Raw genomic sequence first — 25258 nt, 5'->3', positions numbered from 1 at the left:
AAGGGCTCATTCACAGACACCTGAGAGAACACACAGCAGGAATTGCTTGGTTTCCTGCTCCACGTCCTCCCCCAACACATTTTGGCCTGTCCCCTTCCCCTTGCTATTACCCTTGGCATTACTCTTGTCCCTTCAGGTCACTCTGTACCTTTCCCTTGCCTGCAGTGAAACTCCAATCCTCCACTACACCCTGCCTTGTCCTCCCCTTCGCTCTCCTCTTTCCCTCCCTCCTTTTCTTGTTGCTGTCATGTTTTCCACAGCATGCAGCCCACCTCAGCAAAGAGATGCCAAACAAAGGGGCTGACGTGAAGGCAAGAATACCTGCCAGCTTCTCCAAGCAATCCCAGGACTTGAGGTTTTTTTTTATTTCCCTTTTAACCCTCCCTCCCCCTCTCCTGGTTTTTATCGGCCAATTGTCATGAATGGAGAAGCATCTTGGTCTTTATTTAAGAGTGTTGTGGATCAGAGAGTGTTAAAATTCAGAGCGGGGCTGTCTCCCTCCCCCTTTTTCTTTCCCCTCTTTTGTCCCCACTCCTGCCCTTTATCACAGCTGGTAAAGATTTCTCAGCCATGGCAGGAAAGACAAGCAAGACCTATGCAAGGATTCACTTAATCTGCCCCCCGTAACTCGTGCCCACCGGCACCACCAGCAGCTCCCCCAACACCCCACAAAATGACAAAGGAACCTTGATTACTGACTCACCATGCCAGCTGAAGAGGGGGGGGAGAATGTTTTGCATTCATTTATAATAGTGGGCTCTGAGTCTGCTGGGAGATTGGCTGGCATTTCAGCAGCTGAGGGGGCTGCCCTGTGTCTGAGCTGTCACACTGACTCACCTGCCACAGCAGCAGCTCTGAAAGGCACCTCAGGAGGAGTGGGAGAGGAAATGGATGGAGGAAGATGCACACCCTACAGACACATGAAGGGAGGGTGTCTACCCCCTACACACCCTCCCCTCTCAGTTCTACCACACAGATGCATGTGTTGTGCCTGTCGGGTGTCCGACTTCATTCAGAAGAAGAACAAAAATTTGCTTTACTTTCCCAGTCATCTCAGTTCTCCATCCACATCTGTCAAAGACAATACAGCATAAGGAAGCCCAGAGTGAGAATGAGAATTGTCCTGTCTGACCTGCTTCCTCACTTCACAAAAGCATCACTTTGCAGGGGGAGAGGAAACGGGCAGGAGTCCACAGCACTGATTTTCTGGGTGGTGAGTTGACAGGCTAAGAGAGCTGAGGTTGTTCAAACTGGAGAAGACAAGGCTCTGGGGAGACTTTAAAACACCTTCCAGTATTTGGAGGGGCTACAGGAAAGCTGGGGAGGGACTTTTTACAAGGGAATGTAGTGATAGAATGATAGAATCAGAGAATATGCTGAGTCGGAAGGGACTCCTCAGGATCATTGAGTCCAACTCCTGTCCCTGTGTAGGGCACCCCAAGAATCACACCATGTGCCTGAGAGCATCATCCAAAGGCTTCTGGAACTCAGGCAGGCTTGCTGCTGTGACCACTGCCCTGGGGAGCTTGTTCCAGTGCTCAGCCACCCTCTGGGGGAAAAACCTGGTCCTGATACCCAACTTAAACCTCCCCTGACTCAGCTTCCTGCCATTTCCCCCAGTCCTGTCACTGGTCACAGGAGGGAAGAGATCAGCACCTGCCCCATCTCTTCCCCTCCTGAGGAAGCCACAGACTGCAACGAGGTCACCCCTCAGCCTCCTCTTCTCCAAGCTGAACAATCCAAGTGACCTCAGCCACTCCTCATAAATCATCCCATCCAGACCTTTCACCATTCTCATGGCTCTCCTTTGGACACCCTCCAATAGCTTGATGTCCTTTTCATATTGTGGTGCCCAAAACTGCAGCAGTGCTCAAGGTGAGGCTGCACCAGTGCAGAGTAGAGCCTCTACATCTGGGACTAGAGAAAGGAACTTCAGTGGTGCTGAGGGGTGATAGGTAAGAGGTAATTAGCAGGAAAATGTGATGATAAGCAGTATCACCTTTTGGTTTTCTACATCCTGTGACTAAAGTGCCTATTGTCCTTGCAGTGAGCCTTTGGACTGCAGCCTGGGGTCACACAATGAGGTTTTCATGTGTGTTTGCAGCTCCTCAATGCTTCCAGATTAATAAGAGTTATCAACCATAATTGATAATTGTCGTACACTGTCATAAACTCTCTTTCATTTCAGTCTCCATACAATCCAAAAACATACCAGAATCCCAAAGACATTATTATTCAGGACATAAAATCCTACAAGCAGAAATCTAATAGTATACAAATTGCAAACCACAGGACACTCTTCCAACACAAACAAGAACACAATAAGAGGGGAGTGAAAGAAACCACTAATTCTGAGGAATTGTATTTCCCTTTCCAACACTGTGAGCACATGTTCAAGCTGTTTTCTTTCTCCTGTAGAGAGGGCTTCAGTGTTTGCTTTATACCCTGAGGCCTTGTTTGCTGCCTTGCTTCTGAATCTGACTTGAATGGCACAAGAATGATAGGTGAAAGGCTGGAGTGGTTTCACTCCTGGCAAAAGGAAAAGGAGGGAAGGGCACATTATGCTGAGTTATTTCATTTTAGCTTGTAAAGGAAAATAATTTCAATGGTGTTTTCTGGTAGCTGGTGCTGTTCCCTTCACCTCTGACACACTATTTTTTTACTAGGAGCTTCTGCACAGAGAAACCAACTTAAAAGCATTGGAGAAAAGACAAAGGGCAACCTTTCAAAAAGATGGAATGTGGGAAGTTGAGGCAACCTTTAGTGTGAGGGTGGTGAGACACCGGAATAGGTTGCCCAGGAAAGTTGTGGTTGCCCCCTCCATGGAAGTGTTCAAGGTCAGGTTGGATGGGACTTTGAGCAATGTCATCTACTGGGAGGTGTCCCTACCCACGCAGGGGGGCTGGAACTAGATGATCTTTAATGTTCCTTCTAACCCAAACTGTTCTATGATTTCATGATTCTATGATTTTATGAACCACATGGCAAAGGGAGAAGAAGGGAGATAGCTTCATGGTGGGGAGTGTGGCTCAGTTGCCAGAGGTCAACTGGTTTTCACTTGGGTCTACTTTTTTTCTAGCTGATGTTTTCCATAAGCGTTGGTGTTCTGGCTTTCTGGGTGATGGTTTGAACACTTTCCAGGCCTCACTTTATTCTTTCCCAGTCGAGAGGGGAGGAAGCTGCTCATACTCCTGCATTACCTCCATGGATTATATTGTACAGCAGTTGTTACCAGAGCCCAGCATCTCCATGTTGACATTTTAAATAATTTCTCTGCCACAAAAAGTTCTTTTTAGTGGAAGGAAGACCCTGGATGGCAGCAGAATAGTTCATTTTGATTAGGTCTTCATTAGAACAGCTGAACTAGGTAAGCAATGTTGTACTTTCTTCAAGGAGTGGGAGGTCAAGCATTTTCCTGTCTTTTTTTTTTTTTTTTACCAAGCTGCTCAGAAAATAGATGTGATACAGGTGAACAACGTTATGTTTCTGAGACTTATGGATTTACATCCACTGCCTGGTCGGGTGCTTCTCACAGCTCATACCTTTGCCCCAGCAGAATAACCTCCTGGTTCTGCAGCATGGGATTGGGGTCATACATTCTGCACTTTTCTATCTGCATTCACTCACCAATGCTGGGCATTGACCTGGGGACCATTTTCAATAGCATGTTGTTGGTTTGGCAGTATGAACTCTCTGACTGCTGCCTTTCCAAGAAACCTGCAAACAGCAGGACAATGGAGAGGTGGCAGTGACAAAAGTCCTGAGTGTGGGACCAAATCCCTCTCTAGTTTGCTGTCCATCCTTGCATAGAGATCTCATTCAGAATTCCTTGCTTCTTAAATTCCCTTTTACATTACATAGACACATTTGAATTTATTCCTCTTTATCTCCTCATATACAGGCTCACTTTAGACTTTTCTTCCACCAGTTCTAAATTCTGAGCCTTCCTATCTACCTTTCTTCCTTTACTGGGTGGTTCAACACTTAATGTTCCAAGCACCTTCAAAAAAGAAGTTATAACTATATTACAAGCTCACTTTATAACTAAAATAATCAAAGCCTCCATAGGTCCTGTTTCTTTTCTATCCTTTATGCTATGCCTGACCTTTCACTTGCAGTTTTTTGCTTGATTTCCAGTACACACATGAGTGGAAATATATCCAGGCTTCCCTAGATTTGAGGAAGTTTCATGAGACACACAGACTTGTGACTGGATTAACTCTTCACACAGAAAAAAAAAACATTTATTAGATTAGTTTTCTGAGTTGTTGGTCCTCCTCCACTGGATCTTTCTTGATGGATTGATCTTGTGGTGTTTTGGTGGGTTTTTTTTTTCTGCTGCATTTAGAGCTTGCTCCAGAGGAAGCCTGAGGTATGAATGGAGTGTCAATCAGCTTCCCCACCAGCTGGCTTCTGAATAATCAGAGCTTTAGCCATGAGTAAATAACTCACAGTGACAAAGATGTCCCAGGAAAGCACACTGGTAGAAAGATTACTAAGTCACTTCCCTTCCTAACCCTCTCACCTGGACCCAAAGAAGTTAAAAAAACCCATGTTAGCCAACAGAGTAGCAGCTGCCAAGAGGTAAAGAGGGACACAAGAAGCTGACTTTCTTGCCTCCACTGGAGTCAGAGGCAACATAAGAAGTTTCTCTCCCACACACAGCATTCAACTCTCCACTTCTCATCCCACTGGGACTGCAGGCACAGCACACACCCCCACATGCACTGCAGTCAGTAGAACACACCAGGCAGGATGCTGTTACCTAGGCAATGGTTATCACAAGTCTCTGGAAAGGGAGAGGGGGGGAGAGGAACAGGACAATGCAGGCTTGGAGAAGGAGAAAATGAAATCACCAGAAGAGAACAAACTGAGATATGAGGTCTGAAATGCTGTGATACTGGCATAGTGACAGTGTAGTACTGGAAGACTGGGTGTTAGACTTCATTTTATATATATATATTTTTTTTTTTTTTTTTAAGTTAAACACAGCTCTGTGATGGACTTCAGCTCTTTGATTCCTTATCAGCCTGAGAAATGTTCACAGCTAGTAGGCTTTGTGATCTAACCTTTGCAGAAGTGCAGGCTGTTAGTCAGCCCCCCCACAGTGCCATGGCTGGCCAAGATTTTGGACCAAGGCTCAACCCCTCACACAGCAGGACTTGAGCAAGGTCCATAAGGAGATGTTAGCTGAAGTTTCTTGTGTGGTCTCCCACAGAACAGGTGCCTCTTCTCTCTCTGGTCTTCACCCCAGATGCAGTCTTTCTAAACCATCCCCCAAAGGGAGCAACAAAGAGTTTATAGCATAACTCACCTGAAACAAAAATTAACCTGGAAGTAATCTCAAGAGTGGTAACCTCTCACTTCCACAGTGCTCACTGATATGTGTTTCTATCATAAGCTTGTCTCTCCAGATGCTGGTGCTAAGCTTAATGTTAGAGAAGTTGAGCCCAGACATCAGCACATGGCTCACATAGCAATAACTCAAGGTTACAACTGCAGTGCTAACAAGCACTTCTGTGAAGCCTCAAAACCTTTCAGAGGCAATATCTGAACTATTTCATGACATGTTTTCATGCATGTAAATAGCATTTTGTACTGAAATCAAAATGAAACCACCCCTCTCCAGTAAAACTACAGAGCCAACAATAAAACCAGCAGTCACCTCAAGTCCCATTAGATGTTCTGTTACTTGATGCCATTTAATTCACTTGTGCTGAGTGTGTGCTTGACAATGTCATGTAAGCCAAAGAATTCCACAGTCCTTTTGTTGGATATGGGATGTAGCAAAACATCCCATGGGAAAGGCTAGACCCTCAAAAAAGATTCCATTATCTTCACTTGTACTCACACAGTCACCATGGGACTTAGTGGTGCATGAAACCTCAGCAGAAGTTTGCACATGCAAGTCCTCTGTGGCAAAGATGGAGGATTTCAGTCACAGCAGGACTGCTGGATGCCCTGATGCACAGAGCTATGTGGGCATGTGTAAGACACAACATGATGAAATCTTTTGTCTTCCAGCATTGCGAGGAGTGCAACTTACCCAGTGCTGCAGGCTTAGGGAAGAGCAGCTGGAAAGTGTCTGGCAGAAAAGGACCTGGCTGACAGCCAGCTGAGTGTGATCCAGAAGTGTGCCCAGGTGGCCAAGAAGGTCAACAGTACCCTGGTTGTATCAGCAATAGTGCTGCCAGCAGGACTGGGTCAGGCACCATCACCTGGCTCTAGGCACTAGTGAGGCCACATCACAAATTCTGTGCCCAGTTTTGGACCCTCCACTGCACAAAGGACATTGAGGGGCTGGAGCCTGTCCAGAGGAGGGCATCAGAGCTGGTGAAGGGTCTAAAGAACAAGTCTTCTGAGAAGTGGAACATGTCCCTTATGAGGAAAGGCTGAGGGAGCTGGGTCTCTTTAGTTTGGAGAAAAGGACACTGAGAGGTGACCTCATCAATGTTTACAAATACCTAAAGGGTGAGTGTCAAGAAGATGGAGTTAAGCTTTTTTCAGTGATGACCAGTGATAGGGCAAGGAGTAATGGATACAAATTGGAGCATAGGAGGTTTAAGGTGAATATCAGAAAAAATTTTTTTACTGTAAGAGTGACAGAGCCCTGGAACAGGCTGCCCAGAGAGGTTGTGGAGTCTTCTTCACTGGAGACATTCAAAACCCGCCTGGACGCCTTCCTGTGTGATGTGCTCTGGGTGACCCTGCTCTGGTGGGGGGGTTGGACTAGATGATCTTTTGAGGTCCCTTCCAACCCCTATGATTCTATGATTCTATGATTCTATGACTGAAGGAACTGAGGTTTTTCAGTCTGGAGAAAAGAAGGCTGAGGGGAGACCCTGCTCTCCACAACTACCTGTAAAGAGGTTGTAACAAGGTGGGTGTTGCTCTTTTTTCCCAAGTAGCAAGAGGAAATGGCCTCAAGTTGCACCAGGGCAGGTTTAAATTGGATATTAGGAACAATTTCTTCACAAATAGAGTTGTCATGCACTGGAGCAGGCTGCCCAGGTAAGTGGTGAAGTCACCATCCCTGGAAGGATTTAAAAGCCATGTAGATGTGGTGCTGAGAGACAGGGTTTAGTGGTGGACTTGTCAGTGCTGGGTGAATGGTTGGACTCGATGAGCTTGAAGGCTTTTTTCTAACCAAAATTGTTCTGTGGCTCTATGAAAATATTGGAAAGGAAAGCTTGGGAAGTGCAGGGAGACAATGGTCTCCTTGCAGATTTTGTTTTCACTTGCTTTCAAACCAACAGGAAGGGAAATGTGGAAAACAGGACTCAAAAAAGCCAACAACAAAATCCACAAACCACTCCCCACACACATAAAAAATGCAAATACCTCCCCTTCCCAGCAGCTCAACTTTGACAAGGAGGGGCTGGATTTTTGGTTACTTGCAGCATTTCCTGTCTCTGCCTCCCCATCGGGTCTTTGTGGTTTTGTGAAGGGGAAAGGATGTTGTGTACAAAAGGGACCAAGTTGCTGGGAGGAAAAGGGATGGGGGAGGACCAAGGAGAGGGAAAGACAAAGAAAGAAAAATAAAGGACACACAAATATCTTGCACCAAGTAGAGGAGCTTGGAGCATTTACAAATTTAAGCCCCTTGTTAGATTGTTTGTTCTTCCCCAAAAGCAGCTTGCTGGCTGGTGGCCAAAATTACATTTTCGTGGTTACCAAGGTGGTGGAGAAAGGGAGATGGGGAAGGAATGATGCATTTGTTATGCATGGCTTGGAGGGAGATCCAGCATGGCAGAAAATGGGAGGCCTTGTCAACATAGCAGTGGGGTGGTCCTGCTGAAAGACAAATCAAGACAGAAATCCTTGGCTTGGCTCAGCACCACCCATGTTTTGCTGTGCAGTAGAATAATAGAATAGCTTGGGTTGAAAGGGACTTTTAAAGGTCTCAGTAAGGCAGTAGTCCTCCAATTTGCCTGGAGGGAGCACTGAAATCCCTCCTGGAGTTAAAGGGAGCACAGAACAATGGGAGATGTTGGGGGCAACAAAGTTGCCCAGATTCAGGAGATCTGCAATAATCAGGGTCTACTCAATGGAGGTTCACCTTATCTTCTTACCTACCATCCAGTGATGGTGGATGCAAATCAGTGGAATTGAAGTACAGGGGTTAGATTTGTGATATATGACCTGAATGAGGCTTTTGACATCTTCAGCATTCCAAGACGTCTAGAAAACCCAAGATCCAACTCCAAGATGGCAAGGTGGGAGATTCCTACAAAATGGTGTGAGAAGAGGTAACCCTGCTGATGTGTGCCCTGGTTTCAACCAGGATGAAGGTATTTTTCCCTTTACTGTATTTCTTTTTCCTTCAGTAAGCTTTCTTTTAACCAGTAGCAAAGTGTCCCAGCTTGGGCTGATAATGGGCTGGAATGTTTTTGTAACTGCTGGGTCTTCAAGGTCGCATCTTCACTCTGCCGGCTCAGACACTACAGGGAGATCTATGACCCCCCCGTAGGAGGCTGAGTTGGACAGACAGCAACACTGGCCAGAGATGTTCCATTACATAGATCTACGTAAGCTCAGAGGAAGGTCAGAGATCACAGAAGACAACTTTCTTCCTGCTTCTTCCTCCCTTCTCTTCCATCCATGGCTGGTGTCCGGGGAGGACTCCGTCCATCCATCACCACCGACCCCCAGGCTGGAGCTCTCCTGACCCTCATCACTCTGGGCTTTCTCCAGCAGCTCTGGAATTTTTTGGGACTGTTCACAGCTCAGGGGAATGCTGGGGGAGTTGCTGGGGGCGGGAGGAGGCAAGAGCCGTTTTGCACACTCCTGAACATACTTGTATATAATTGCATATATTTTCTGTTGTTAGTGGTGTTTAATTAAAGCTGTGTAGTTTAGTTTTCAATCCAGAGCATCACTCTCCCAATCCTCTCTCCATCCCTACCTGTGTGGGAAGGGGAGGGGATCAAGAGTGTTGTCAAACTGAGTCAAACCATGACAATGTGATGTTGCTTGCAGAGATACTTTGTTCTCAGTGAAACCCCCAGTGTGGAGAAAGGTCCCTGTGACGAGTTTTGTTTCTAATCCATATCTCTTCCATGGTTAGGTACAGAACTTCAGTCCTGTCCCACAGACCAGCACAACACTATTTGCCATACCAGTGAGGAATGGCACTGCATGATTGCAAAAGCAAAGTTATATTTGGTTAGACATTCCAGTCCACCTTGGATTTTCTTGCTGAACATTTCTTCTAGGGCATTGTTTTGTTTGTTTGTTTGTTTGTTTCTGTAAATATACTAGAGAAAAACAGGCCTTTCCAGGTAGAGCTCTTGAACAGATCACTGACAAAGACCTAAAATTCATGCCTACAATATCACTCATTTCTGAAAGCCATAAAGGTTTGTTAGAATGTTCACAGTCCCAAAATGCATTTTGTTACCATGCCTTTTAGACAGCTGTGTTTTAAGGGTTTCTATTCTCAGTCAGGAATCACTTTGCAAAGAAAACTGGTGAAATATGTACCTTAATTTCAATTCTAGGTGTGAAACCCAGCTGTCCTTACCTCTCCTATCAGTCTATGGAAGATATTCCTCACTCAAAAGAGGGATGCAGGTAACTGATCTTGTTTGGGCAGCAATGTTAAGTATGTAGATGAGAAGCATGCAGTCCTAGCTTGTCCAGAAGAGGATCTTCAGCTACCTCTGTGTTTAGCACATGTACCATCAACCTCATATTAACCGAGTCAAGGCTGGCTCTTTGCCCTGTGTTTTATCATTGCCTTCTTTGTGTAATTCAGTAAAAACTACCCAGGACAGAGAAATAGGAATATGTCAATTAACTTAATCTAAAAGCTGCTCCATGGTCCTTAACCTTGATGCATGCCAGTTGTCCTGACAAATCCATGTATGTAACTATTACTCACACTGAGGCAATCCAGAGTTGTCACCCTACTATTAATCCTGAACAGCCTGTTCCTTGCTTTGTTTGCAGAGCCTTTAAAAAATATGATGCTGCATCTATTCAAACATCTTCATCAAGCACTGTGAATAAGCAGCCTTTGATCCTTGGGGAGGATTTTCAGAGATTGAGTCTTTAAAAGCTTATTTCGTGGAGAGGGGTTTCGTGTCATAAGTGTTACAATCATCTTTGCTGAGCACAGCCAAAAGGGAAAGGAGAAGTTAGTTCAAACAGAGCAGCATCTCCAAAAATGAAGAAAGAAATGACAAATAATAGCAGCCAAGGTAAGCTGCCAGCAAGTGGGCAAAGTGTCACATGTAAAAGTCTGTGTCAGGAGCAAAACGTCAGGTTAGAAGGACACCTTCCTGCCAACATCTGCCAGGCTCTCCAGACAACCCTAGAATAGTTAGTTAGAAAAACAAGACACAGGAGCACCAAATCTTTACGACATGTAGGCCACACTGTTAGATTTCAGGCTGATAGAGGTTGACAATTTGCAGACATAACAGCTAGATTAGCTACACCAGGAACATTTATCATAATCAACTGTGGAGTGATAGCATTCCTCCAGGAGGAAAACAGCAAAAGAGGGAGGCTAGCTAATTTTAAAAGGATTTCCAGAAAAGCAGTTGCTAAGAAAATTATAAAAATCACACACAACCAAAGGCAGAAGAAACACAGAGCCATAAGATTAAATTCAAATCAGCTTCACAATAGAGTCTGTGAAAAACAGGGAGGTTACCACTTGTCAGAAAGTCTCAGTTGTGTCTGTGGCCAGTATGAAACAGCAGCCCTTTTAGCCAAAGTTTAACTGGACAAGGATTAACCCGCTCTTTACAGGTTAAATTTATTATTTTTTTAAATTTCTTAACAGTTTCTATCTGATTAAAAGAAATGCAACAAGCAATAAATCAGATAAAATACCTTAGGGTTTGTTTGGCTGTTTGTTTCCTTGTTTCTCTCTCCCTTTAAGAACCATTTTCCTTTTAATCACACACAAATTAAAAGATGCTACCCTAAATACCAAAGATTGGACTGGAGATATTAGAGCCTTACCATGGGACAGGAGCCTCAACTTCTGTGTCTCAAAGCTGAGCTGCATGGTGACACCAAAATTTTAATTTCTTTTCCACCACACAGCAATCACACCCCCCTGCTGAGGTGAACTCACCTCACACACCTGGAGTCTCCCATCCTCCTGTTCCTATTCCTCTGGCTGAAATCTCAGCTGACTAAGAAGATTGATTCAATGTACACATCTCTTTTTGCTGATGGTTTTATCCCTTCTCTCTAGTGGGAATGTATTATCTTTATGTCTTCTCTGAGCACTCAAGATGAGGGGAAAGCTGTTGAAAATAAATTAGACTAAAATAAACTCCAATTGGAAATGCTAAGTACTGCATGTTCCTGCTTTAGGAAAACAAAATCCTTCATTCACATTCCTGAAGCAGGACTTGGGACAATTTCAAGTGTGTGACTTTTTTTAAATCCTCCAAAAATAGTGAGTGTTATAAATTCTTACTTTTCTCATATGATAAGGAATGCATTCATTATTACCACACAGCACAGCTTCCCTCTCTTATGCATCCAATCAGAACTGGGGCTCATTAGCTAACACGTCCATATATTACACGTGATTTTTGTCCAGTACCTTTTTGACTAGTCACTGGTGACAATCTGAACACATCTTTGCTGTCATCATCAAGACTGAAATGTTGATGCACCTTCACTTTAAATACTAATTTTGCTTTTTGCGAGAAGTTGGATCCAACTTAATTTAAAAGAGAATCCAAGTAAGAGACCCCAAGCCTTCCATTTGACCAGTCCTGGTAGATGTTGTAGCAAAAGGGACAGGGACATGCATACCCACACTAATGGTGTCTGCATCACCCTAGGAAACACAGCCCCAAGACCCTGCTAGTGAGCCTTGCCCCAGGTTAGCACTAAGCATCTAATAAGTTAATTGGTGCAACCTCTGACTTTGCTGGTCCCAGAGCTGTTCTCAGAATGCTGAAGCAGGAATCCTCCAGATTTCTATGAGTTTGGACAGACAGACAGATGGACAGATGGCATTGGGATACCCAGAGGTGATGTGGACTCCACTTCCCTATGTATCTCATTTGTGGTCCCAGATTTGTTTTCCTTAGGGACCTCCTGTTCCCCATACCTTTTTTTTTGAGGGACAATTTCCATGTAGATGAATCTCAAACAAACCATGAGAGCACAGAATATTTCATGCTTCCAGGACTCTTATTTTGAGGAATAACCTTCCAGAACCAGCCATAGGATTGGCAAGAGAAAAGTCAAAGTATATGAGGATAGAGGGTGAATTCCTCTGGGAAAACACTTGTTCAACAAGTCCCCTTACCTTAACTCCATTTGGCCCATGGAGTTTTTCCTCTTTCCTCACCATTTTCCAACCCCATCTGGACCACTCAAACTTCTGTCCCAACTGAGTAATTCTTCAGTCCCCTTCCTGTCTACTTCACCTTAAAACCCAGTGGTTTTAAGGTGCCTGGTTTGTCCTTCCAGATCGCATTCCTCCTCTAATTTGTTCTTCTCCAAAGCTTCACAGTGGCTACCTGTAATCTCCATCCCTATTTACATGTTATTCTCTGTGTCCTTGTCCTCACTGAAAAGCCTAGGGATGACAAAAAGCTGCTACTGTTTCTGTTTTCAGAGCAGCCTGAGACCTTGAAACAGAAAGTAGCTTTGAAAATGGAGCAGGACCATCTTGTCTCCTTTGAGGTTGCCCCTCAGGTGGGTCAAACAGGGAGTGGGGAAATGAGAGACCAGAAAGGACCTAGTAACACAAAGACTACATGCCCTTTCTGTCCTCTCTTTTTTCTTCTTAAGGCTCATCTGTGCTTTCTTACAAGACATAATCACACACAGAATGGACAAGGTAATGAGGTCGTTGTAGGTCGACCTTGTCCAGCTTGATAACATTTGTATTAACGTAAAGAATAATGCATATAGAGGGAATTTCTGCTGAGATTTTGCTGTGTCACACAGCATAATTAGCAGAAATTTAATGACAGGTCTGAAAACCTCAGGATGATGAAAAAATAATGAATAACACTAAGAGAAGGACATCAGGTTGGAATCAGTTATGTTCTAGGGATGATTTATTAAAAAGAGCTGAAATTGTTAATCACAGAATCATAGAATCGTCAACGTTGGAAAGGACCTTCAAGATTTTCAAGTCCAGTTGTCAGCCTTACACCCCAGTGACCACTAAACCATCTCCTGAAACACCACCTCTACTTGTTTTTTTAACACGTCCAGGGATGGTGCCTGCACCACCTCCCTGGGCAGCCTGTTCCAATGCCTCACCACTCTTTCTGGGAAGAAATTTTTCCTAATATCCAATATGAACCTCCCCTGGTGCAACTTGACCCCATTTCCACCTGTCCTATTGCTGATGCCAAGGGAGAAGAGGCCAACACCCACCCCAGTACAAGTTCCTCTCAGGTAGTTGTAGAGCGCAATGTCTCCCTTCAGCCTCCTCTTCTCCAGGCTAAACAGCCCCAGCTCCCTCAGCCTCTCCTCGTAAGGCCTGTTCTCCAGACTCCTAATCACCTTAGTTGCCTTTCTCTGCAGCATCTCCAGCACCTCAATGTCCTTCCTATGCTGTGGACCCCAAAACTGCACCCAGTGCTCGAGGTGCAGCCTCACCAAGGCTGAGCATAGGGTCAGAATCACCTCCCTATTCCTGCTGGTCACACTATTCCTGATGGAGACCAGGATGGTGTTGGCCTTCTTGGCCACCTGGGCACACTGTCAGCTCATGTTCAGCCAGCTGTCATTCAGCACCCCCAGGTCCCTCTCTGCTGGGCAGCTCTCCAGCCACTCCTCCCCAAGCCTGTAGTGCTGCTGCGGGTTGCTGTGGCCAAAGTGCAGGACCCAACATTTGGCCTCATTGAAACTCAAACAATTGGCCTTGGCCCATCTATCCAGTCTGTCTAGATCCCTCTGCAGAGCCTCCCTACCCTCAAGCAGCTTGACACTCCACCCAACTTAGTGTCATCTGCAAACTGGTTACAACTGGTTGCGGTTATAACAAAGTTACCATTTACACCAACTCCTTAGGGTATCTGTTTAGATGTCCAACCTCCAACTTTAAAACAGGGATCAGAGCGATTGTCTCAAGTGCAAGCAAGGAAAAACACAGTAGGAAATAACACATACTCACAGGTTACTCCCATTTGACACTCTGCTTGGTAAGTAAGCTCTTGGTAAGACAAGCTCTTGGTAAGACAAGCTCTGACCTTTGATTTTCTGAGAAGCTCCATTTATTTCATTGATATCCAGGCAAACCTACCTAATTTGTCACTTTGGACCAGCTGGCAGGTCCCGTTGAGTCTGTGGCTGGGGAGCATTCCAGGTCCTCAGACCTGTCAAGTCATATTTTGAAAAAGAGAGTTGTACTGCTGACTCTCACCTTGTGTTACCCAGCAGCCTGGCTGGCATGTAGCAGTGTCCTACCTCTGCACTGCAGCTGGCCTGAGCCCTTGACTGATGGTGAAAAGCAGGAGACAACACTGGGTGCTGCAGCTGGTGTGATGCCACCTGGCAGGACATGGTGCTCAGAGAGCTGCTAAATTATCTCATTTTCTCTACTGCTGCTGAGATCAAACCTCCCTCTCTGCATGGATGTGTTGGATTTGTGTGGCAAGGTTTTGGTAGTGAGGAGGTCACAGGGGTGGCTTCTGTGAGAAGCTTCTAGAATCTTCCCCCATGTCCAATGGAGCCAATACCAGCTGGCTCCAAGGCAGACCAACCCCTGGCAAAGGCCAAGCCCACCAATGATGGTGGTAGTGCCTCTGGGGTGACACTGCAAATCCTGAAGCCCTCAACTAATTTTTATCAGTCTTTCTTCAAGTAGATGGCATTGTCTCCTTAAAAGAAACATGGAAAATAATCTTCTAAATTCTGTATTTTGCACCTCATCAGGAAGAGTATAAACCAGGAGGAAAAATAAATGAAAAAGGACAGTGAATCTGTTTCCAAAGTAGCACTCAGCACATTTAAATGAATTCATAAAGACAGCTTCAAAAACAAATGGTTGATTAAATTAAATCAGATTAAATTAACAAAAGAAACAAAGGGAAAGCACAGCAAAGAATTTGGCTGTGTGACTGGTATTACTAGGAGGGGGAAAACCAGTTAATTTAAATTTTAAGGATACTACTTGTCAGGGTGGCTTCATTTGAACAGATCTGTTTTGTCTATTACACAATTGCCAGATCCCCTCTTTGTGAAACCAACAGGGAAAATCAGTGTTGTTTTCCCAGCCCTGTGCTGTGGTGAGGTTGGGATGTATTGACATGAAGTTTTCCTGCCAGAGGGAGCACGTTCAGCAACATTCATTTTTTATGTAAAGAGTTTTGTGTGTGGGCAGCCTGTTGAAGCCACTTGCAATGGTTTGAAGCTGAAAGAGGGAAGATTCAGGTTGGACATTAGGAAATTGTGGAGTCTCCTTCGCTGGAGACATTCCAAACCTGCCTGGATGCGTTCCTGTGTGATGTACTCTAGGAATTCTGCTCTGGCTGAGGGGTTGGACTAGATGATCTTTAAAGGTCTCTTCCAACCCCTAGGATTCTGTGATTCTATGTAAAAGTTCTTTTCTGTGAGGCTGGTGAGATGCTGGAACAGGTTTCCTAAGGAAGTTGTGGATGCCCCCTCCCTGGAGGTCTTCAAGACCAGGTTGGATGGGGCTTTGAGCAACCTGATCTATCCGAGGGTGTCCCTGCCCATGTAGGGGGGTTGGAACTAGATGATCTTTAAGGTCCCTTTCAACCCAAAGCATTATATAATTCTATGATTCTATGATCTTACAGTTGAAGAGTGTCTGTGTCAGAATGTCACAGGGATGTATCATGTCACATCATATCGTATCATATTGTATCATATCACAGAATCCTAGGGGTTGGAAGGGATAGAAAGATCATCTAGTCCAAATCCATGTACATCATACCATATACAGCACCAAATCCCCAGCAGAGTTTTTACTGGTGCCAGTGCACACCAGGAGCTAATCAGGGATAAAGTGAAGCATTATCTGAGCCATAGAGATTCACCCAGCCCTGTAAGTCCCACTTTTCTCATAATCCCTGGTTTCTTAATATGTCTTCTCCATCTTCACATGAGGACTCTGGAATGTTTCTTCTCCTTTCTGAATAGAAAGAAGAGTCCAGCTGAGAGTCTTCATTGCATTATGTCCTTCCATTATAATTCCTGGTATACAAGCCTGCTTTTTTCCCTTCAAAACACTTATCCATGGGGAAATGTTACTAGTGGCTCAAGCTGCTCTTTCTCCAACTCATCAATATTAATTAAAGAGGAATCTACCAACATTGATTAGGAAAATACTCACATTAGCTGCACAAATGAACACAAAAGGAAAATTGAAACTGACAACTCTGTGGACCAGGACATAACAGTCACCCTGATATTCAATGTTGAAAAGGGAACAAGGGTTATATTCTTGGTTATAAGCCACCCCAACTTTATTCATCAGCAGTAGAATAAAATGAAGACAGATTTTCTACAGAATTATATGCACAATATTTTGTAAACAATCCTACTTTTTTCAGTGAAGACCAGTGATAGGACAAGGGGTAATGGATACAAGTTGGAGCATAGGAGGTTTAAGATGAATATCAGGAAAAATTTTTTTACTGTAAGAGTGACAGAGCACTGGAACAGGCTGCCCAGAGAGGTTGTGGAGTCTCCTTCGCTGGAGACATTCAAAACCCGCCTGGATGCCTTCCTGTGTGATGTGCTCTAGGTGACCCTGCTCTGGCAGGGGGGTTGGACTAGATGATTTTTCGAGGTCCCTTCCAACCCCTAGGATTCTATGATTCTATGATTCTATGATTCTACCACAACAGGCTCAGCTTTCCTCCTGTGTACAGAACCAACTACATCTACTGAGATACACTCAGGACCTCCCCAAGTCCCAAGCCTGGCAATGCATCCACTTCTCAGACCTCAACAAGTCTGGGCCTCCACTAGGCTGAAACTCCCCAGGCCCCTCCAGTTTTTCCTGATAGTCCCTCAACTCCCACCCATACTGTCTCCAGCTCATCTCATGTCACCTCATTACCAAGTTTAGCAAGAAAGAGAATAAGCAGCAATGCCTTCAAGGGTGCACACAGATTGACTGGTGTGCCACCAGGCCAAGAGGAACAGGTAATTCTGGTCTTCATGCTGAAACCCTGCCATCCATAGGTAAGATGTTCCATATACATGGCAACTAAAGTTCTAAAAGTCTAGGGAGTTTTCAGGCAGTAATAGAAACTTTCTGTCCTTCATAGACTACAAAAGAGAGTAGATTATAAGTTAGGATTGCAGATCTGGTCACATTAATTATCATTTTGATAATAATATAATTGCAAGAACTCAGATGTTCAAGTCCAGCCCTTGAGAGACTGTGACCACAGAAGTCTAACAGCAAGAAACAGCCCCATCTGCTTTCCCATCTGAAATGAGCTGCAAATAGTCTTGATACTCATTTGGCCCAAGAATGTCATCTGAAACTGCTTCTTAACATATGCTTTTCAAAATACATTAGCTTCATTTTACCCAGTTTTGGCAAAACATTTTTCCATCTCTAATTGCAAAGTCATCAAAATCTCAGCCTTCCTGAAGAATGCATTGATTTCAATTTAATGTTGTTTAAAGAAAGCTTTTACATAATATATTTTAGCATTTAGTTTTTAGAGCTATTCCATTTGAAATATATATTAGGACACTGTTTATTCTGATTTATTTTATGTTATAAGCTCATTTATTATCTTCACTTTTATTTGGCATTTATACTCATGTCTAATTTTATATTCCCTTTCTTATTTTAATACCCCACTCTACAGCTTTATCTAGTAAAAATGAAATACTAGAAGTCAAATGAATATAAATGTTGAAATAGTTCTAGTGATATATTCTCATTGACCAAAAACGTGGTGCTTTTTTTGAATGCACAAGGGGCAAAAAGAAAAAAGTAGCATTATATTTCAGATTGTAATGGAAAAAATAATAAATCAGATCTACTGAATTTCCTATAAAACTAAGGCTCAATAGCTCTACCAGCTCTCTGTGCATGCTGATATATTTATTTAATGTCTCAAAGATAAAATACTTTTTTTCTTAATACTTGCACTGGTTATGTCATTTAAAATTGATTTATAAATATTTCTTCTTTTGTTGAATAAACACTCCATTCTGCTGTGGTTTTTTTTTGAATGATAACATTATGGTACCTGTGTATGTGATGCTGAATATTTGCACTGACTGATTTTGAATCCTCTCCCATCTGATTCTAGATACATCTTCCCTCTTATTAGCAGAACTAAAGAGCACACAGATACTGCACAAGCATATGTGGCATTTGTTATTCCTTATCCTCATCCTGAAAACATAGACTTCCTCAGTAAGAGAGAAGAAACAGAACCATGCAAATTTTGCTAATTAGCTATACACTGCAAATTCTGATGAAGAAATAAAAGTCTGAGAACAGCCACGCACTGACAGTTGTGTGAGATCTTTCCTTTGCTTGTAACTATTCAGCAAGTATTTAGAAGACAAATGCATTTGGTGGGAGTCAGGATTCATGCATCACCAGTGTTTTAACCAAAATATGTGTAATAACCAGTCTCCAATATATCCTTCCTGGCCTTGCTGGCTGAGACAAAACCCTTGCAGTCCAGTAATCTGCCTTCCTATACCCCAATGAACAGAGCATTAGGTAGAGATCTGCTTTTGTTTGTGATTGCTTTTTAATGTCTTTTCACCACAGCAGACAGACCTGACGTCATTAAGCCTGTTGTTATTATATTTTGAGAGGATTACTAAACACATAATTGATATCAGTTTTCCTTCTGTTATAGATTTGGAAAGTTTGGCAGTATTTATGTAAGTATTTTTTTCAAAATATTCTGTGAGACAAGAGAACAAAACTGTCTTATTTCATTACCTTAGTCACCACTGATGTGTGCTTTGGTTTGCTTTCCTGTTCTGGATATGGACGTTGTTTCATGAAACACTCAACTTTATGCAGATATTGAAAAGCCAATACATTTAAAAGCTAAGAACTGATGCAGAAAGATGTCAAGGAAAGCCACTTCCAGCCAACAGACAATTGCAAGGGCTCTCTAGGTCTCATTGTTGCACTGAAAAAAATATCTTTTCCTTTTTTTCCTTTGGTTCTTCCTTGAAATATCCAGATTTCCAAAAGCAGCTGAGTAACAAGATTGCATCATGTCATTCCTACATCACTATGATGAGGATCTCAGACAGAGATGGACAGACATGAATCCATGCCAAAGTCTCAAGGTTCTTTCCATCCAACAAGAGCAAGTAGTAGCAATCTAAGCTGATCCTGACTTCCCTCAGTGCCTGCACTGTGGTTTCCAAACCCTGAAGAAAGGGACTTATCTGGTTCAGAGGATGAGCATGTGAAATAGGTTGAGGGAGGGGAGAGAAGGTGGTTTTAATATGTCCACATTGTGCCTTTACGGCATATCTGGCAGAAGCTTTTCTGCTTCCCCAGCAAAAGACCAGCTCTCCACACAAGGGTTTACCTTACAACACAGAACTGGCTGTGAAGGAGGAAGTGTGGTGTACAGCAAATCCCATCTCAAAAACCTCCATGTTCTGCTAGGTCTCTCCTTGGAGTCATAGAATCCTAGAATGGTTTGGGTTGGAAGAGAACTTGGAGATCATCTAGTTCCAACCCCTCCATGGGCAGGGACACCTTCCACTAGACCAGGTTGTTTCAAACCCTGTCCAACCTGGCCTTGAACAATTCCAAAGGCTGGAGCAAGAGCAGCTTCCTTGGGGAACCTGTTCCAGTGTCTTCCCACCCTTACACTAATTAATTTCTTCCTAATGCCTAACCTAAATATATCCTATTCTCATTTAAAGTCATTACTGCTTCTCTTACCACTACATGTCCTTATAAAAATCCCTCCCCAAATTTATTCTGATTTGGAAGATTGTGCCTGCTTATATTAGACAAGGAGAAAATGGGAAAAGACAGCAAAAATCATAAAAACCAGTGCCAAACCCTCAAGGCAGGAGGGATATTGCACAGCAACAGCCATGCCCACTGCAGAAACACCTTTCCACAGCTCAGAGGCTCAGCAAAGACCATCTAATCGAAGCAGCAGGGGCTTCCAGCAGCAGCAAGGACAGCTTATCACAAAGGTTATTTGTGTCTTCTCTTTCAATCTAATTTTCCAGCCTGAAAAGTGAATTCCCAAAGGTGTTTGACACATTTCCTTTTCCATTTCTCAAAGCCAAGCTTTTCACGCCAGCTGCTCTTCACTCCACCTGATCCACTGGCAATATTTCCCCTGGACAAGCTGGAATCACCTACTTGCAGTAGCCCAGGAGGAGTCCTCACAAAAAGCACTCAACTGTGCATTAATTTACAGGGACTGTTCACTTTGGTCCCAAGCTGGTGCCAGCTGGTGCCCTGAACTGTGAAAGACCAGAACTATTAACACTGATTTACATCCTACCCCACCTAGCAGAGAATATTTGTATTCACCTCAGCACAGTGGAAATACCTCATGAGCTCTGAATCATTCCCAACTGTTTTTCACAGGAATACTGAGCATCCTTTTAAACTTAACACAGTGTAATTTCCCATTTAGTTGGATTTGGTAGGTGGAGACTGCTCATAAATGGTTCCACTGCACTGGGTATACAAGTACACTTTTGCTGTCTCCTGCCTCCTCTTCTGCCTAGGTTTTCCTCACCTTTCAGAGCATTTGGATCATGAAGAAACTCAAGCAATCTCTCAGAATGCAGCCACACTGTCAAGTAAGTGAACTCTCAGTTTACTTTTCAAGCCTGGTGCCTTAGGTGCAATTTGGAAGCAGTTTTCTCCGAAGGGGACAGATTAGTTGGAAAGGCAAAAACATTGAATCATTTGGGTTGGAAAAGATCTTTAGAATTAAGTCAAAACATTAACCTAACAACTCCACCACTAAACTATGTCCCTAAACACTACATCTACATGTCTTTCAAGTACCTCCAAAGATGGTGACTCCACCACTTCCCTGGTTGGCTCGTTGACCACATGGAGGTCCTAACCCAGCACCAAGCAAATGGCAACTAATGAGGACAGTCAGTAACACCTTTGGAAGAATGTAAGTATTCATAAAAATGGCATGTATATTGAGTTTAAACCTCTATGATTTGGGGACATTTCCATAGCCACCACCAAAGAGCCTTGTATCATCCGTTCAATGCATGAGACTTCCATTGCCTGAAGGGTGAAGCTACTGGTAAATCATCTATTTCACCAGGGGGAGGCTGACCCTTAGAAAACAGCAATAAATCATTCTGTGTTTCAAAATCTGAATTTCGTTTCAGAAACATGCAGCAGAAAAGGGGAGGAGGGGACATGGGTCATTAAGAAACTGCTATTTTGTTTCCAAAGCAATTGAGCAGCATGTAATGAGGACCAGCAGGGACAGATACTCAAGGAATCAATGAGGTTTCCTGCAAAATGAAAAGCAACTCCTCTATGTTCTTGATGACTCCACCCAGATGTTTTTGTGCTGCTTCACTGGTTACAGTTCTACTTCCAAAGTCATCTTTCCCAGGGAAAGACCCATGTTGCAGCCTCATCCATCTTGCCACCTGGGAGGGAGGAGTTGACTGAACTACTTTAAGTCTTGTTTTGGGAGGCAACAGGTGGATTGTCTCTCAAGAAAAAAAAAAGTCCAGGACTGCAGCAAGATTTGGAGCTATCGGGACTCAGGAATAAACTGGGGACCCCAGTTACTTGGTAGGGCAGAAAGCCTCCTGTGATCCTAAGTGATTTACCCCTTTGGCCAGCATCATCACAGAGGGAGTCAGGGGTAGGACTCACAGGTAGCTGGACACAGGGTGTGTGTTTGGACCAGAGTGTTTCCCCTGGTCCTCACTACCTCACAAGAGAAAGGTTTTGCCTTGAGAGCAAGAACACCGTAAAACTCAAACATCTTTACCTTCTTTTTCCTTTTTTTCCCAAAAGCTGTAAAATGAAACTGCTTGTATGATTTTTTCTCACAAAATGCTTTCCTGTTCCCTGCCAAGGTGGACTGAAGAAAGCTAAGGCTGGAGCAAATTGAAATCCCCAGGTATCTAACAGTCATTTCAGCTTCTCCACATGGTCCTTTGCATTACAGGGGCTTCTGCAGTTGGGTTGTTGTTTCACTTAGCATCACCAATAATTCTTATTTTTTAAATAAAAATGCAGTGGGGACTCTCAGCCCCATGTCTGATGGGCACCTATCAGCAATGAGATGAGAGAAGGAAACCTTGAGGCAAGGCAACCATTAGCAAAATATTCCTTGAGTGTCATTTCTGGTAACATATTCCAATTTTCTAGCCACCCTGCTTCTGCATGGACTGCTTCCATATGAGCAAACAGGAAAAGGAACAGGAGCTTCTGGTTCATACATTACCACCAGCTAGAGGACAGCTCCCATGTTCAGCAGGTACCCACTCACATGAGGTCTGAAACTGTGTATTATTTCCCTTTAGTCCCAGGTATGCTCCTATATATCTAAATCCAGCTCAGAATTTGCTGTGGCTTCTGCAGCAATTAATGGAAGGTCTGAGTTTACTTCGTGCTAACAGTGTAGTAATAATTTAACTTGGGGATTCTCTTCTGGGATTAACAACTTTGCAAAAATTGTTACATCAGCTACAGTTCCTGGGGGTACAAATGGCATTTTTGACACTGATTAACTGAGGAAAGTTGCAATTATAAATACGTGGGGCTGGCAGTAACTAAGAAACTGTGTTGCAAAGGGGTTCTCAAAGCCTTCTTTTACCCCTGCTGACTGACAGTTTCTGCCACTCTTATCAGCACTGTGTCATTTGGGTATTGCCCATAATTTAGTTGAACTCCTGGGATCAGGTCTTTTGCAAGTGCAAATTAAAATCTGTGCCCAGCTTGCATTGGGAAAGGCCAGTTGATGCCTTTGCACCACAATATTGCATGTTATATTACAAATTGCCCAACACTTTAAGCAGAGATGAACTTCATCCTTATTCCATTGCTGTTACACCCACTTCCCTGTGGTGTGAAGTGCAGCAGATTTCAGGATATTTCATTTTAGAGGACTGAATTTTAATGAGAGCATCTGCTAACCTCAACAGTCCCAGCTAAATCAGACACACTGTCATATGTGTCTGATTGTGGACTTCTTACAAGGGCATGGAGTGATAGGACAAGGGACTGGAAGAGGGGAGATTTAAGTTAGACATTAGGAAGAAATGTTTTCCTGTGAGAGTGACAAGACACTGGCCCAGGTTGCCCAGAGAAGCTGCGGATGCCCCATCCCTGGATGTGTTAAAGGGCAGGTTGGATGGAGCTTTGAGCAACCTGGTCTAATGGGAGGTGTTGCTGACCATGCAGAGGTGTTGGAACTAGACAATCCTAAAAGTCCCTTCCAACTCAAACCATCCTATGATTCTGTGATTGGATACAAACTCACTCTGACAACTATCTGGCCTCCCCAATGAAATTTCTTTCTATTGAAAAGTTCAGGAGGACTGTATTGTTTCCTGAATTGCTGTTCAAGCAACATATAAGGGTGCATTTGTATGATGCTTGCTGGATGACTCTAGGCCTCTGGAGTTGGGTAATAGATGCTCTGAGCTTTGTAGAGTAGCTGACCTTTCTCTCACCTCAGCTAATTTGAAAGATCTGCTCCTGGGTCAGACTAGAAAATATAGTTCTCTTACTGAAAGAACAACTCAGCCCATGTATTTCACTTGTCTGTGAGCTGAATGAGCCTTTGGAGGAGCCCATCTTTACCTATTTGCTGTAGAGGATAACAATAACAATAAGAAGAAGAAGGAGAAGAAGAGCACTAATTGTCAATGAATTACATGTGATTACATGTGCCCCACAACAAAGGAATTGCACTCCAAGACCCAGACAGCCCCATTCTTTTAGTCTGAAGAAGAGAAGGCTGAAAGGAGACCTCATCACCTTCTCCAACTGCCTGAAAGGAGGTTGTAGGGAGGTGGGAGCTGGCCTTTTCTCCCAAGTGAATAATGACAGGACGAGAGGAAATGGCCTGAAGCTGCTCCAGGGGATGTTTAAATTGGATATCAGGAAGAATTTCTGTACTGAAAGAGGTGTCAAGCACTGGAACAGCCTGTGCAGGGAGGTGGTTGAGTTATTCAAGAAACATGTAGATCTGGCACGTCAGGGCATGATCTAGTGACCAAGGTTGAGGGTGGGATTTTTTGGTTTGTGTGTTAGTGGTGGGACTCAGTGATCTCAAAGATCCTTTCCAACCATGACGATTCTGTTGCTCAACCCCTCAGAGCTGGGCTGAGCATGTCCTTCAACTGCACTAAATGATCCAGGGCTTGGATCAGCTGGGAGCATGGACCAAAGTCCTACTGGCTCAGTGTATGGCCAGAATGATCTCTTACGTCCTTCTGAAAGGTTCCATGGAAAGGTTTTGGAAGGAGGATTTTCTATCAAGCCACTTCTGGGAGCCCTCTCTGCAATAGAAATTGTCCACTGGCATTCATTTCTGAGAAACACTTCACATGACAGATCTGATTGCCAGATGAGTGTCAGTGCCCTTCTGCAAACAAATATAATAGCACCTTACACACAGATATAGGGAAACCTAGGAGTAAAGAAAGCTACCCAAGCCATGACTGAGATACAAAAATCTCACAGAACCTTTCTTCTTGATGTTTCCCTTCCAGGTCACTTCCTGGTCCTTTACACATATTTTCTTCCATTAGCATTTGCTTCAGTCACAGACAAAAAATGCACAAACAAAAGTCAATGGCCAGGGTGATGCTGTTGAGCAGAGCCTGTTCTGTCAGCTTGCTATTCCTGGCTGGATCTTTTTAAACTTGTGGGTGGCTCTGTAAGCCTTATTTACACTTATTTACTAAAATCCATCTGACAGAAAACAGAGAAGCTTCTCTCTCCTTCTCTCCATCTCTCTGCAGAAGGAGTCATGGAGGCAGAACAGTACCCACTGAATGGCAGAAAATAGGAGAGGAATGGGTGTGAATCTTGTTGTTACAGGGACACAAGAGAAAACGGAGCAATATATGTTCAGACATTTTCAGAGAAATCTCTGTAAGAGCCCCCTGCAAACCGAAGTGAGGACTGAGATGCTTCACACTGGGTCAGTATGGTACCCTCATCTGATTCTGGCTGCTTTCCTAGAGTGGAGGCTGGTCCACTTAGAGGTGGGATAGACCAGCTGATCAGCAACAAAAAACAACACCAAAACACCCCAAAGAGATCCAAGCAGCAAAAAGAAATTCTGCACAGAAATGAAATGGCTGGGAA

This window comes from Apus apus, chromosome 2, assembly GCF_020740795.1.
Source record: "Apus apus isolate bApuApu2 chromosome 2, bApuApu2.pri.cur, whole genome shotgun sequence".
Taxonomy (NCBI): Eukaryota; Metazoa; Chordata; class Aves; order Apodiformes; family Apodidae; genus Apus; species Apus apus.
This window is presented reverse-complemented; position numbering follows the sequence as displayed.